Source organism: Vitis riparia, chromosome 2 (assembly GCF_004353265.1).
Source record: "Vitis riparia cultivar Riparia Gloire de Montpellier isolate 1030 chromosome 2, EGFV_Vit.rip_1.0, whole genome shotgun sequence".
Taxonomy (NCBI): Eukaryota; Viridiplantae; Streptophyta; class Magnoliopsida; order Vitales; family Vitaceae; genus Vitis; species Vitis riparia.
This window is the reverse complement of record NC_048432.1, coordinates 8,403,801-8,421,189: the sequence shown is the minus strand read 5'-3', so window position 1 is coordinate 8,421,189 and position 17,389 is coordinate 8,403,801. Positions and strand designations below refer to the sequence as shown.

The window sequence follows — 17,389 nt, the reverse complement described above, 5'->3', positions numbered from 1 at the left end:
TACCTACCATAACTTTAGTTGCAAGGTTAACTATATAGGCTAGTTGGAGGATTTGTCTTTTTTTTTTATTTATCACTATACCTTGATGTGTGTAGACCTTTTAATGTCTACATAGGCAGAGGGTATGAGCATTTCATCACTTTTATTGATGATTACTGTAGGTATGATTACGTTTACCCTATGCATAGGAAATTCAATGTCTTGGATAAATTCAAGGAATTTAAGGTAAAATGGGAAAACCGGTAACGTAAACACCTTAAGGCACTTCCATCCAACAAAGGTGGAGAATACATGTCAAGTGAGTGTGATTTTTTCCTAAAAGTGCATGGAATCATATCCTAGATGAGTGCCCCTAACACTCCATAATAAAATGGAGTGGTGGAAAAAAGAAATCAAACTCTTATAGACATGGTGAGGTCTATGATGAGTTTTTCAACACTCCCCCTATATCCTTTTAAAGATTTACCTTGGAAAGTGCAGGATGTCTTCTTAATTTTATTTAAAACAATCACATTTCTCTTTCTTTTGAATTGTTTTACCATTAATACATCTACTAAAAGTGGTGATTCTCTCCAATCAAATAGTGTGAAATTAATTGGAAATAACTATGATTAGTAGGAATATATTTTGAAAAACTTTTTGATTGATAAAAAGACGTGGGATTATATCTAGCGATTTGTTTAAACCATACAACAGTAATATAGAAATTAAATTAAATTACATTAGATATTTTCTGTATTTTTTAATTAATTAATCTTCATATAAAAGAGAAAAATAAATTAATCACACTTAAAGATGCATGTAAAAAATAGCTTATTAGTTTTAAATTATTTTTTATTTTTCTTGACTTTTTGCCTTCTATTTTTCCACTTCATTTTCTCTACCCCACATTTTTCCTCAAATTCTTCAAGAACCAAATACTGTATTAATGAAATGGTAGAAAAATCTTTTAACATGTTTTCCACAAATTTTTTTTTTTTTTTTTTTTTTTTGGGTATGCTTTGTCCTTAGCTTTTTCCATGACTTATGAAAATTATTTAATTTAATATATATATATATATATATATATATATATATATATATTTCATTAACATTTTACAATAACCAAATATAACCTTAGGATTTTTATTTATTTTTCAACAAAGTTTAAAAGAAAGAAAAGAGAAAGAAAAAATATAAGAATAGAAAAGGATAAATAAATTTATAAAATTAATCACTTTTTTATTATCTATGGAAGATTAAGGGAAAAATAAATAAATTGTTGAAGAATGCATTTTCCCCAACAATCATCATCTTTATTTAGGTTATGTTTGGTTCCGACAAATAAAGTACTCAAGAGAAAGAACAAGAAAAAGTGAATAGAAAAAAAAATTAAAGTAAATGAAATATTTTGATACACTCGTTCAAATTCATTTCACTTACTACTTGTTTTGATACACTTCTTATTTGTTGTTTTCAAAATCAAAAAATGATAATAATTCTCATAAAAAAAATGCATGAACTCATTTAGACTTACTTTAAAAAAGATTACGACTTTTAAAGAAAATGATATATTAAAAAAAAATTTCCTACCTGAAAATTTAAAAGTAATTTTTAAGAATATAAAATAAATTCATGCATTTAAAATAAAATTTACTATATTTAATATAAAAAATAGAAAATAAGAAATGTATCCAAATGAATACTTTTTTTTTTTCTCTTCTATCTAAAGATTAAATAATTTGAAAATAAATAAGTTTTTAACTAATTTTAATTACATTTAATTTTCTTCTTTATTTATTTATTTTGTAATCCAAATCTTAAAAATAAAAAAATAAAAAGAAATAAAAAATAATCATTTTCCTTAGCTCGGCTTGATTTTCTGAAAATTTAAGGGAAAAGGCAAAAAAAAAGGGGGGGGGGAGAGAATAAAAAGAAAAGAAACAATAAAGGGAAAATAAAAAAATCAATTCAATAAATTATTTTTATATTCTATTTTAAACTTATTTTTATTTATTTTAAACTTCTTATATAAAGAGTAAATAACTCAAAATATAAAAATATATTACTAATTTTAATCATATTTGATTTCTTTTTTCATATTTCTATAGAAAAATCAAACATAAAAAAATAATAATTTTTTTCTTTTTTTTCTTTTTGCTTAATAATTTTTTAAGAACCAAATACAACATTAATATTTTTTTTCTTAATATATTTTGAAAACCAAACATAGCCTTAAAAAAAATAGGGAGAAAAATATTTTCATATTTTCCCTTTTCTTTTCCTTAATATATTGTCTTTCTCCTTTTCCTTGGTGCTTTCAAATATCAAACATTAGCCTTTTGGAAGGGCTAAAGCATTCCTCAATAATATAACTTTCCCCATATAATATATTTGGTCCTTAAGGTTATATTTGGTTCTCAAAACAATATAATAAGAAAAGAAAAATAATTTTCTCTTGTTTGGTTGTACTATGGAAAAAAATAAATAAATCAAATATAATTAAAATAAGTTAAAAAAATGATGTTGTGGACCCCGCATTTCGGCTCAATGCATTTCCCACTCGATGGCAAGCTCGATTTTTATTTTGAAAAAAAATGATTTTTATTAATTATGAAAATGACTTGGAGTCGCCACTTATTTTTGTTTTATTTTTAAAAGGGTAAACAAAATAAGAAAGAAAAACCCTAAGTGTGACTCCTTATTTTGGAAAAGATGGTCTGCGGGAAAAACCGGATCGGGTTCGGGGGTCAGGTTACTTATCGGGAAGGTATGGTACAAACCGTAGCACCCCTTTAAGTCCCTAAAGTCGGGTCTCTACTAATAAAATGAAGCAATCATGGCAATTGATGAGAGAATCAATGAATACTCAGAGTGATCACACACATGTGAGAATCTAAACATACATACAAAAAATGACTCGAGCGGGTGTGGATGCATACCTGGGCAGTGATCCATAAAGCGCTATCAAGAAGTGAGGTTAGTGCACAATTAAAAAATAATTTCGAGCATGTCATAGAGCAAAAAAAAAAATCGATCACGCATGACAATTAAATCAAACAAACAATCAATCAATCATAAGGAAATTACATATGTTGGGCCCCCACCAAAGCCCGATCTATCTTGCATGAATTAATCCCATAAATTCCATTATTCGGAATTACGGAAAATGTGTTCTTGCTTATATAAAATTAAGAAAGATAGAAAATTATTTGAAAACCAAAGTGGAATTAAAATTGTTCGAGAGAAAATTGAATTTTTGAAATTTATTTGAAAATTGGAGTCTCGAAGATTATTTGAGAATTAAATTTAAGAGTTGGAATTTTGAGAATTGAATTAGAAAGAAATTTAGAATTTTGGGAATTGGAAATTAAGTTCATAAGTTGGAATTTTTAAAAATTGTTTAAAATGGAGTTTCAAAATAAATAAATAAGATAATAATAATTAAATGGACTAATGTAAATATTGAAATTTTGGAATTAGAAATTAAATCGGAAGTCGGAAATTTTAATGAATTGTTTAAAAATGGAATTTTAGAATAAATAAGTAAAAATAATAATAATTAAATAGATTAATGTGAATGTTAGGATTTTTGGAATTGGAAATTAAAATCGGAAGTCGAATTTTGAAGAATTGGATTTTAATTATCAAAATAATAAATAAATATAGAGTAATAATACTAATTAACGAAAATAGTATTTAAACGAGTAAAAATGAATAGTGGAATTTTTGGGATTAAAAGTTAAATTAGGACGTCGGATTTTTTTTTAATAACTGAACTTGAATAATTTGAATTTTTAAATGAGAAAATTAAATAAATATGGGATAATAATAATAATAATAATAATAAATAATATTTAAACGGATGAAAGCGAATAGTGGAATTTTTTAAATTGAAAATTTAATTCAGAAATTGGATTTTCGGAGAATTGGACCTTATATAAATAAATAGATATGGAATAAGAATTCTAATTAACAAAAATAAAATTTAGACGAATAACGAAATTTCTAGGATTGAAAAATTAAATTAGTACATGAGAATTTTTGAAGAATTGGGCTTTAATGAATAAGATTTTTAAAAGAGGATAAATAAATACACACGAAATAATATTAATAATTAATAAACATAATATTTAAACGAATGAAATTGAATAATGGAAATTTTGGGATTGAAAATTAAATTTGGACGTAGGATTTTTTTGAAAGATTATTTGAGAATGGTATTTCGAAAAATTAAATTAATAAAAAAAAAAAAAGAAATTTTGAAAAATTGAAATGTTAGAAAATTGTCCCAATATTAAAACATAAAGAAATAGTGAAAGAAAAGGCTTGGGATGGTCTTCATTTGCAAGACTTTCCCACGTGCCCAAAGTGGAAAGCAACCCATTCCCTATGCTGCCAATATACTAAAGAAGGCCATTAGACTACCCCCCATATTACAATAATGCCATCCAAAACCACTTTTCATGCAAGTCTCAAACAAAGCCACCGAGAGCACCACAAAGCTATATTTCTTCATGAAATAAAAAACAAACTCCACTCCACAACGCAGCCACCATCTTACCTTTTGATCTGCCTCTTAAAAGAGTTTGTTTTTGCTTTGAGCTGGTTGTGTCTCCTTTGGAAACCAGTTCCAAAAGCTCCGCAACCCCCCCCCCCCCCCCCCCCCCCCCCCCCCCCCCTCCCCCTCCAGCTTTGTTCTCCCTTTTTTTTTCCTCCAACTCCCTCTGCCCTATTTCTCCTTTCCCCTCTTTTTTTCCCTTCTTCCCTTTTTTGGCAGCCGGTCTATCTTTCTGAGGAAGCCATTACCTGCTTCCCTGTTCCTCAGTCAGCAGCATGGCTTCGTTCACCTACCAGCATGGCTGCCCACTCTCCTTCGCCCAACGTCCAAGGTAGCCGGGTTCCATGCCTAGAGAGGGGGGCCCCCCACTCTTTAAAAAAAAATGCAATGGAAAAATGAAAGAAAATGAAGTTAAAACTCTCCCCCGGGCTCTCACCTTCATAGGGGTCTACAGATGTGTTTTTAAGTTATTTAATATTTATATAAAGAATTTAAAATAAGTTAAAATGACTTTGAATTAACATATAAAAGTAATTTATTAACTTTAAATCTATTTATCTTTCTTCACTTTTTCTTTATTTCTTCTTTTCATTTCTATTTTCTTTTCTTTGTATTTTCTCTTAAATTTTTTGGGTACCAAACAGAGCCTAAAAGTTTCAAGGAAAATATAAAAATACATATATATTAAAAAATCGTTTTCTCATATTTGATTTACAATTAAAAAAAAATCAAATATCATTCAAATTAATTAAAAATTTATATATTTTCAAATCATTTCATCTTTATAAAAAATAAATAAAATAAAATAATTTTAAATAGATTACTTATTAACTTTAAATCTATTTTTTATTGCCCTTTCTTTTTTTTGCTTTTTAACTTTTTTCTCCTTATTTTATTTCCTTCTCAGTTTCCTCAAATATTTCAAAAACCAAATATTGAGCTAACTTTTCAATAAATAATCAAACAAAAGATTTAATATATATATATATATATATAGTATTATTATTATTATTATTATTATTATTATTATTTTCTTTACCTTTCCTTTCTTTCTACTTCTTCTCCCTCAAACTTTTCATGATCAAATATATGAATTTAATTATTTTAGCATTTAACTCATTTGGGTCTGAAAGACCATGTATTGCTTAAAAAGGAAATGGTAGTACCATTTTTCTCCCCATTCTCACATGATTAAAAAGAGCTTACATTCCACAGCTGAAAATGGCAACAATAAAATCATAGTTAACTGGATGCTTTAAACCATTCAATGGGAATCACCATGAGAGAATCACTTTGCAATTTATTCAGAAAGCATGAAAGAAACAATGTGTGCGTCATGCGGATAATGATTTGAATGCAGTTCTCTATGTTTAAAAGGGTGTGCTTCATGGTTTTGTATAAGATAAAGTCAGGAAGAGATGAAGAGAAATGAAGTTATAGAGAGAATTTCACGCCCTCATCATCAGCTGAAGTTCCCTTGAAGATAGCAAGCTTCCCCTTGTGCTCTAGCTGTTTCAGGGCTCGCATTAGAACTGTCCGGTCCATCCCATGAAGCTCTGAAAGATGGGGAAACACAGAATCATCAAAAAGACAACAAACTTTCAGATGCACAACATGGAAACATTGTGTGTTTGTCAGTAGAGGAGAGACACCATAGTTAGTTAATAATATCTTGAGGAATCAACCCTGTTTCATGAGGTGAGGGGATAATTAGCAATCGTATTTTATGACAATTAATCGGCACTGGGAAACACAATCCTTCTCTAAGAACGGAAAATGCTACAAGCACAAACACATGCATCTATAGAAAAAAGAAACATCACCCATGACAAAAAGAATAATCTTCTCACACCTCACATCCTGGCCAATAAATTGTCAACAAATCAGGAACATTTCCTATCTCGCTTTTGAGCTAGTAATTACTTGATTAGAATTAATTGGATCCAACACATACCAGTTCTCATCTCTTTCTCTTTAGGAGAAATGTTCTTATAACAGGCTTATTAATTTTTTCCTTTTATACGTAATTTATGTATGATATGTTATGTGCATGTGTGATCTCTACCCAAACACTTGCTATTTGAGCCAGGCCTAAGTGGAATCGCAACTGTCTCTACCCTTAATGCTTGCTACTTGAGCAAGGCCTAAGTGGTATCCCAACCATTCATTTGTCTGTTACGGTTTTCTTATTGTGTGAGATGTACGCCTAGAAGGAAGTTTTTGGTTAATCAAACTTAAATTATGTGACCATAAATTTATTCCTCCATATTACGATGCACATATTGGGTCAAGGAAGCAAACCACCTGTCCTAAAGTGAAGTTTAGCATGCTTCCAACTATACCAACACACTCTTATGCCAGATATGTACACCATTGGTGGCTGCTTCATAAACTCACATGGTGCAAAAATAAGTTTCACATACAAAATTATGTAAATAGAGACAACATACTGATGAAAAACTATTTCTTGGAAGCAGACTCAAAGGATAGCTACTTAATCAACTCTCCTAATTTACTGTTTCTTATGAGGATTCAAAGATTTGGAAGACAAAAGCACAGGAGGGTTTTTCTGACCCTGCAACATGGTGAGATTAAGCCTCAAGATATGAGATGTACGCATTTTTATTTTTCTGCTTTTTAAGTTTGAAAATAATCAGACGCCTGGGAATAGTGAAAATGACAACTAAATACAGAAACTTATATTGGTTATTTAACTCACTCTGTTGTTTATGACACAACTAGAATCTGGAACCATGAGCTAAGATACCAAATTGACCAATAAAATTAGGCATAAAGCATCTTCTGTAGCAAATGAAAATAAAGAAAGAAAAGAAATCAACGAAAGAGACAAAACAACTGCTACTTGATTTGAATCTTAACAAAAGATGGATAGAACGAAAGAAGTAGAATTATCGCTTTCAAAAAGAGACTAGCTATAATAAAAATCCATTGGATACGTAAATCTCAAGACATAATCCACTGTCCATTAGAGAACCCCACAAGGGACCCACATAAAAATCCATGAAAATAAAGATACAATGTACCATAATCACATTCTCTCATTAAAGTTGATAATTTCTATCATGCAAACATGCTTGATTGAATCTGTATGTCAATGATGATTGATCCATGGTGGGCCAATTTTAATGTATTAAACTATTGAATTTACATGAGTTGGACCAATTTTTTGAGGAAACGAATGACAAAATGAAATTTTCATAAATCACTAGCCCAAAATGATAGACAAAAAAGAGAGAGACCATTGCAAGAGGTATAAGATGCTTTTGAAAGATAAAATGGTTGGAATTTTCTTCTGGAATGTGAAAAAAAAAATATAAAAATAAATAAATAAATAAAATCACTCTTTTATCTCTTTTGCTAGACACTTGGCACATGAAAATACTGTTTTTACCCCTCCAAACCATACCTCTCTCATGTAAATAAGAATCCACTAAAATGTTTTTGAGAAACAAAAAATAAAAAAGAAAAGGAGGGGGAGGGGGAACTGCATTTTTTTTAAAGAATGTAACATGGCTTGAGAAACAAGAAATTTGTTAGCAGCTTTTTCCTCAAAGTTACAAACCTACTTATTAGGTTCAACAAATTTAAAATAGAAGAAATGTTGACTTAGAAGCATCCGGATCCCAGAAACCATCAATTATTTTATCTCATGCAATACAGCTCCAGATACAAAACAGTAGTTCCTGGAACAGTTTTGTGGGATCATACTACTTGAATATATTCGAAGCTGAAAAAACCTCCAGTCATACAACTTGGATGGAAGAACTTACACAATCACAAAAGCAACTAGAGTTTCTGGGATGATTTCAACAATCTACTTGTATGAGGCATCAAGTGCAATCAGAAATTACCTGTTCCTCGAGATTCAGTCCCTGAACGTATTTCCTCAACTGTCATAACACTGTCCTCCAATCCATTTTCTCTCACCTAATCAAATAAGGAAGAAAATCATAAAGTAAACACAAACTACTTATGTTTAAGAACACTAATGTAGGACAACCCTACAGTAGTAGTCTACAATCAAATAAGGAGGGATTGAGCTTCAATCTTTTAGGATTTAAGGAGATGAAAAATAATAAAATTATAGCAATAGGGAAAAAAAAATAAAAAATAGGAAATAAAAAATAAAAGAAGATAGAAAACCATGAAGTCTCACTAAAGCCTTCTAAGAATCTCAACTAAAAGAAAAGTAATGGAGTCCCACCATTGAAAATTCAAAATATGTACCAAAAAAGGAGGAAAAAAAAAACCCTCAACAGTATTCATCACCAATCCCATTTTACAGCAATTATCCTTAGTTATAGGGCTTAGAAAACCCTAAAAACTAAATAAAATTATGAACAAAGTAGCCCAACATATATAATAATTAATTAGAACTTTTCTTAAATCTATTAAATCTTCTAAACAATAAAATTAAAAGAAAATGGATGCTTTCTTTTTTGAATTAGAAATTTAATTGTGTAGAAACTTCTTGTAAAAAAAGCTTCTAATAAAGAAAACTTCTAGATTATAAAAAGAACTTAAATAAAAAAAAAATTTAAAAATTAGAAAATAGAAGGTCAAATATGCAGAAACTTTTGAAAATTTTCCAATAAAAAAATTCTCAAATCCTAAATAAAACTCAAATACCAACTACTAACTTATTATTGCATCAGAGAACCTAAAAAACAACAAAATTGCTTTAATATCCTTAACAAAATCATTTAGGATTTTTTATTTCATTCCATTCCTTTTTTTTAATAAATCTTGGAACTTCATCTCTATCAACCACTTCAGATCACATGTTTTTAACTTACAAAGCGCAGAATAAGGTCAGCCCAATCTTGAATCCGGTGCCAGAGAATGAGACATTTTTTATGCCCTTTATCCATCCACTCAGCACGTCCTGTAAGATAAAAGAAGCATCTAAGAGACTACCCATTTAAGTTTATGCATGTAAGAGCACAATTATTTTCACCAACCAGAAAGGGAAAAAGCATCAGTTAGAAAAATCATAACACACCTTCTGAAACCAAGGCTGAGAGGAATGCCTCCTTAGCTTCATGACTGAGGGTTCCTATATAATCACAATCAAAATATAATGTATCTGCAGACAAGAGCTTTCAAAACAACTGAATTCAATATGTTGACTTAGAGATACCAGCTTATTGAACAGATATAGTGGGCACAAAGCAAAAGCCATTACTACTTATGCATATGTCTTGAGCCAGCACCCCATAAGTCAGAGTTTTCATGTAAAATCTCAGCCAAAATTAATTGTTATATGATGGTTATGCATAGTTTGGTTATGACTTAAGAACCTTCTAGATTTATAATTAGAGACAAAGAATTCCAATCCTTTGAAGGATTAAAGGAAAATCTATTTGCACAATAGAACTGATAAACACTAAAAAAATTATAGATGTGGTTAACTCTTCTAAACTCAAAGCTTTTATAGAATTAGATTTTGAAGTCTTTTTATAACAAAATGAATTTATCTAACTCTGAAGTCCAATAGAATTTTGATTCTCATTCTTTCATTAACAAATATGGGTCTTACAAAATATTAATTCTTGAACTGAATAAACTCTCTTTGTCTCAAACTCATCTAAGTTCAGATAAAAGCAAAGGGGGCCCATCAACAAAATCCTAAGAAATAGGCCAAAATGTTCAGTCTATGAACTACAAGTCCAATAACCATGCAGGTCTTACTATGCAAAAAGACTAAAACATAAAAAATAAAAATAAATAAATAAAAGATCTCCCTTACTACTTTTACATGGATGTGTTGAACAAATGATTCAGCAAGTTTCACAAGGTCAGATTCAAAAGACAAAGAGATGTGATCAAAAGGTTGATGAGGAGAAAGGTCATAAACAATCTCAAATTGTGATTTACCAGTACAATGGTTAACAGAAGAATTATTAAAGGCCAACTCTACTGATGGTAATATCAAATCACAATTACAATATTTCTCCTCAACAAGAGTCCCAAGGGTGTGTTGTATAGGTAAAGTTGTGTACAAACAGGTGTTGCTCTTCACTGCCTTAGCTAGGTAACAGGTTCCACACTGAAATACAATTTCAGCAATCTCTTTTCGAGGAAGGCCAAATAAGCCTATCCTGTACAAAAGCAATATCCCAACCAAAGTGACCAGTTAGACTTCCACTATGCAACTTCCAACTCAAGATATCTTGAATGGAAGTACAAGGAATGCATAACATATACCATCTAAACAAGTAGCCATCACGAATGACAAAATTGATGTGCTCTTGACAATGACCATCTTGAATTTCTTGATAAATAACACCAAAATCAGTACAAATAAGATACTCATTCACCATCCTCTCAAATTTGACCACATGGGCAATTATTACTTGTAAAACAGCCACTACTCAACTAAGGACATTGATACCTTTATTTCAGTCCCTGCATGATGGTAGAGAACGAATGAATATTCTTGAAGAAACTCTATCCACCTAGCATTTTTAGCACCTAACTTTCTTTGGGAACTAAGGTACACCAATGCTTGATGTTCAGAGTACAACAGAAACTCTTGAGATAATAGAAATACCTCTAATGTTGAATGGTTTGCACAACAACATAGAACTTCTTGCTACCAGAAAAATACCTCTGTTTAGACATTGAATTTCTCGCTGAAGTATGCTACAAGATGCCCTTCTTGACTTAAGACACCACCTATGTTAACACAGGATGCATCGCATGCCACCTCAAAGACTTATAAAGAATTAGCATGGCCTAAGAAACATGTCTCAATCATTTGCATTCTACTCCTCAAATGTCTTTCTTATGACTTCATTCCAATGGAACTTTCTTTTTCTCATGAATTCAACAACAGCAACCTTTATGATACTAATTGTCTTAATGAATCACGTATAGAAAGTAGTTGGTCCATGACAACAACAAACATTAGAATAGTCCTAGGCTCAAGCCAGTCTCTAATAGATCTAACTTTTTCTAAGGATGACCTTACCTATCAAAAAAACTTTCTAAGGATGAACTTGTATGCCCTTCAAGGAGATAACAAATCCTAAAAAGATCACTAGGGATTGAAGGAAAGAGCTTTTCTTAATATTAGATAAAGTTTCTTAGATCTTACAGCTACAAACACCTTCCCAAGATGATCTAAATTATCCTCTTGAGTTCGACTATAGATTAAGATTCCATCAAAATAGACCATTAGGATCTTTTCTTATGAAATGACGCAAAATCTATGTCATAATCTTCAAAAACGTACTAGGTGCATTAAATAACCCAAAGGACCTGACTAACCATTCATGAAATCCATCTTTGGTCATGAATGCAGCAGCTTTCCACTTATCTCCTAATCTAACATGAATTTAATGATGATCACTACATAAATTAATCTTGAAGAACACTCTGATTCTACCATCAAGTTTAACATGCTATCCAACCCAAATATAGGAAACCAATATTTTGTGGTTATTTTGTTGATGAAAAGATCATTTATGCCCATTCTCAAAGAACCATCCTTCTTAGGTGTAAGCAAGTGAGGACAACACAAGGGCTACTAAGATTATATTGAAGAAAAACCTTTTGTCCACTTACAACTTTGTCTTTAGGAGTCTATAGTATTGGAGACTAGGTAGGTGGAATCTTAAAACTAGACCAATGGCATGTTGAATGTTCCTAGTGGGTGGTAATTAGCTAGATAGGTCTTCAAGAGTGATATCTTGATACTCATCCAACAATTTGTCATCTTGAGGTAGCAGAGTAAGATCAGAAGCTAACAACTTGTGAAAAAACATTTGTAACCACCAGGACTAACATTGCACCTGAATTTTGTCATTTTTTCTCAAACTTTTGTTGTGTTAAAATATGAAGGTTTTGGTTCTTAAGGCTCCAAGTAGAAATTTTGGGTGCCTAAGATGTCGAATCAGTTGATTGGACAGATATCTTAAATTGCAGCTTGCCATCCTTTTCAATGGGCTTACTAGGTTGTAAATGGATAGACTAACTGTTCTATTTTAATTGAAAAGTGTTTTCCCTATCATCGTGGGTGACATCAAGGTCATACAGCTAAGAATGATATAAGAGAATACAAGCAACATTCAAGGGGCGAACATCAGAATAGATTCTGTCTAAATAGTCTCCCAGTGTAATAGGAACTAGACAACTTTCAGATATGGCCAAAATGAAGTTTTGTCTACTCAAACTACTCTACATGGATGAGGATGTACATTCATAGAACTGACACTATCAATAAGGAGCTTGAAAAATTTATCCACGCAATACTATCTGTCAAATTTGATAAAATACTCCTCGACTAGTGTCTTTGCTGTCACATGAAACAATATGACTAGCTTTAACACCACTAGTAGCCCTCAAGGTTTTTCCTACCCTATCATGAGATAAACCTCAAGAATGATAAGACTCCCAGGTTTAAGAAGTCATATATCTCTTACTAGGAATCGTAAGGTATCTCGAAGGCCTTGTCATAGGCTACCTCCAAAGTTTCAAGAGAATGAAGGTTTACCCCTGTTTTAATTTTTTTGACCTTGGCCCATTAATGAAATTTGATACGATCCTAAAATTCCTCCCTCACATCCTGATCCTATCTCTCCTGAAACTCCTTAAAGCAAAGTGGTCTGTTACACACTTACACTAGAGGATAATTGTTTAAGATTAATCAACTGACCTAGCAACTGCCTCTTGTGATAGATGGTGAGAAATGCCTCTTTCAACTTTCGTTTCATTTCATCCCAAAGAGTGAGTGGTTACTAACATTAACACTCTATGTTAGATTGGACACTTTGCTAATACCACTTGGCAGAACCAACAAGTTTCATTATGGGAAGTAAATGCATTGGGTGTCTGATATGAAATATCATTCAAAGTAATCCTCAAGACTAGCTAACCAATCAAGAAAAATATGAGGGTTTAACCATCCATTATAACTAAGGGAATCCATTTTAACCTTCTTGGTCATATCACTTGAATTTTCATGTGGCCTTGGAAAATGTCTCAAAGGTGCACACCTAATAAGCTAACTAAAGTGCATATGGTATTTCATGTGCATTGGTGGATGCAGATAAGAGACTTGGCATGATCTTGGACTTCCTAAAGAGCAAGGGTATTTGAATATTCTATTCTGTTATGGAAATTTAGGGTTGACCAATTTTGTACGCATTAGTTATTCAATTGACACATGAATCAATTCAAGGTAAATAGGACAAGCCAAATAGGTGTAACCTATTGAAAACTTTTGGCATATAGGTGTTTAAGTGGTTTCAAGGCAACACAATTTAGGTGATACATTTAGTCCATAAAGGCTTTCGGTATATTATTTAGAAAAGACATAAAACACCACCAAAAAATCCTTACTTGAAGATATAGTTATTATGCCTTTTCTTGTATTTCACTAATATCTCAAAAAACACTCCAAATTTTGGGTGAAATAAATTTTTAAAAGGAGACAAAATCCACTCTATTTGAACGTTGACTGAAAGAGACAGATCTGACGCAAGCTTATTTCATCAATCTAAGAAATTGGTCTTTCATAGATTAAGGATGTTAGTCAATCAATCGATCAAGAGATTTTGAGAAACACAAGTTTGATTGATCAAGCAAAACTTTAATTAATTTGACCTTACTCTTGTGCTTCAATCAAAGGCCAAAACTTCAATAGATCAAGTTGCAGGAAAATTGAAATTACAAATTCAGGGAAAATCAAACTCTTCAAGAATCATTTCCTAAATAAACAAGATTTTCTAAATTCTATTTAAACAAAATTTTCTCCTCAGATTTGGTAGAGCAATCAGTGAGAGATTAAAGTGTGCATAGAAAAGAGTAAAGAACAATACAAAATAAAGTATGGCAAAAGGGAAGACAATTTTTTGTTCTTGGATTTGAGAATGAATCTAGAGAAAATTTCCTCAGAATTTCATTTTTACTGAAATTTTACAAGGTTTAAATATTTACAAAAATTAAAAAAATAAACAATAAAAATCACACGTTTGTATATAAGTTGGATTCTGCTGAGTATATCTACGGTTTCAGGGCATTTTTTGACAGTTTTTTTTTTTTTTTGATAGGTAAAATCAAGATTGGATTGAATTAGAAGAAAGGGCCCCTATAGGCGTCCCAAAGCATACAGGAAGTATACAGCAAAACACCAAATAGTAGAATCTACAAAAAGAGGGGATAAAGGACAGTTTCTTATATCCATGGATCCAGAACATGAATGATGTTGTGGATTTCAGATTCTTCCTAGCAGTGATCATGGTTCGAACCAGAAAAGGCAGATCATGGACTTGTTTTATGGTTCACAAGGATAAAGAAAACCAATGACTGAAGATATGATATACTAGTTCGGAATTGAGTAGGTAACTTTGTAGGCATTGGGGTAACTTGAAGGTAACTTTCATAGTGCATGTTTTAATTTGGACAAGGTTCTGTGGTTTTTATAAAATTGGTTTTGAAGTAAAAATTGCTTGTCTCTCCAGCCTCTGTTTATTTATAAATCATTAAGAATGCATTACCCAAATGGGCTAATCTAGTTCAGTTTCATTTCCACAACTAATTATTAATTTGTGCAATTTTAATTGGACTAGATCAGAAATAAAAGAACTTCACCCCTAATCATGCAACACTGAACCAACATGTTGAAATACAAGGTGTGTGAGTAAACAATACTACATTTTCATGGAAGCATATACTCACAAATCCTAAATTAGGAGCACAATTTTTTTGTAAATATTCGTTAACCCTTGCACCATGTCTGCAGCAGAGTAAGAGCCTTTCTGAAAGCAAGAGCTATTTTACTGTTATAATGATTAGGAACCCAAGTACATTAACCTTATAAACCTATTGACAGTAACACAAGCATGGCCAATGGTTTACAGAGTTATCCACTTCAATTGATGATTGGAGTAAGTTGATCATGTGGCACTTGAGAACACAGTATAAACCTAATAAGAACACAACACTTACTTTCAATAACAGGATTCGAGAACAGAGGAAATTCTTCTTCCAGTCCAATTACAAATATCTTTTGAGTTCTACAATAGTCAAGAATAAGTTCCTTCCAAAGTTGTACCTGCTTCTCTCGGTATCCTTACCGGCTGCAAACTGAAGAACACCAATAGAATATGTACTAAGCGAATCACATTCAACGAGAATGAAATCATGATGGAGAATAGAAAAATAATAAATAATAATACAAAATATAGCATAAAAAATTCCAAGGGTTATAATGGAAAAGTCCATGGTGAGAGAAAGAGAGAGATGCTTTGGTGGTTAGCACTATTACATCTTTATGTTGTGGAGATCTCCAGGTGTTTGAGAGTCTAAAATGAGATTTGTGGAAAAATAAAAAACCATTTTAAGGGCAAGATTTGTGGAAGTGTTGATAAGCCCAATTAATGTAAATAAAAATTGATTGGTCACCATAATATGGAATGCGATCTAATGGTTAGGTGTTTTCTTTTTAACATGTATTGCAATCATTTCTTTGAAATGTAGTAAAACAGAAGAAAATTCAATTACAGAACATAATGCTATGATCTGATATGGTCCCACTCAACCTTTCCTATGGGCTTTACCTAATTTCCTGTGTTGTCTTGACTTAGGTATTTCTTAGAAAATTAGAAAACTCAGAAATTGGTAACTGTTGGCTTCAGTGAGCCAGGCCAAGCCAAATTATGCACACAAGTAGAGGCCCTAGAAAGACTAATGCAATTAATTTAAGAATAGACAAGAAGCAAGATCGATTAAAAGAGACCCTTCAAACCATCAAGCATCACAAAGACATGGCAAATAATGAACATCAATAAAGAGAAATGCGTATTAGTAAGAAAGGTAAAGAATCATAACTAGTTAAGACTGAAACAATATAGATAAGCACTAAAAGGGTATATCTGGAAATTTGTTTGAAAACAATTCCTTAAAAATATTTTTTGAGAACAGTTCGAAAATAGTTATCATTCATTTTCAGGAACAAAATTCTGTGAAGAAATTCAGATATGAAAAACAGTTTTTTTAATTTATTCTCTGTGAACGTATTGTGTACATTTATACACAATGCAAAAGTTACCAAAGTATTTTTTATTTTTCAATTGTTTCTTAGAAAATTCTCAAAAAATAAAACCCTCACATTTGTTCTATAAATCAACTTATTTTTAAATTACATGTGTTTTAAGTTAGAGAACCGTTTTCTATTCTAAAGAACAAAAAAAATGGTTTCAAGACTGGTTCCCAAATAGGCCCCAAGTAATTGCACTACACTCAACTTTAAACAATTTGCTAAATTTGAAAATCAACAATTCAACATCTGACAAAGAAAAGATAAGAACTGATAAAAGCAAAGAGAGCAGAAAGTTACGTGAAGTATGGTGGATAATTGAAGAAGTTGGGTAGCTTCAAGTCACCCAATTTCTGCATCTTTCTAGTACTTCCCCAAGACAATGCAACCTAAAATCCCCTTTTTGTAAATGGGGTTAAAAAACCAAAAGGATTTAGCAATATTGTTGACATCGTCATCATCATGATCAACATCATCATCATAATAATAATAATAAAAGTTACAAAACTATAACAAATAGATAAAAGAAACTAATGGGCATTCCAAAAATGTTAGTAAAGGCATAAGAATAAGAATACAAAAGGAGTAATTAATTTCCAATTTGGCCAAACTTAATAGCATTTTCTAAATGCCCATAGCAACTAAATAAGTTATACATCTGGAAGCATGATTGTGGATTAGATTAATCTTCTTCAGCCCCTAGAGAAATACTTAATTACACAAATTCCAAGATGGTGTTGATTAGCAGGTATTCCTACAGCGAAAAAAGCATTCTCCACAGAGTA

The 17,389-nt window shown here is 31.2% G+C and overlaps 1 pseudogene; it reads right to left on the bottom strand.

Annotated features, from left to right (window-relative positions):
* Nucleotides 1-5,728: 5,728 nt before the first annotated feature.
* LOC117928421 lies at nt 5,729-17,001 on the bottom strand (annotated as a pseudogene).
* Nucleotides 17,002-17,389: the final 388 nt, after the last annotated feature.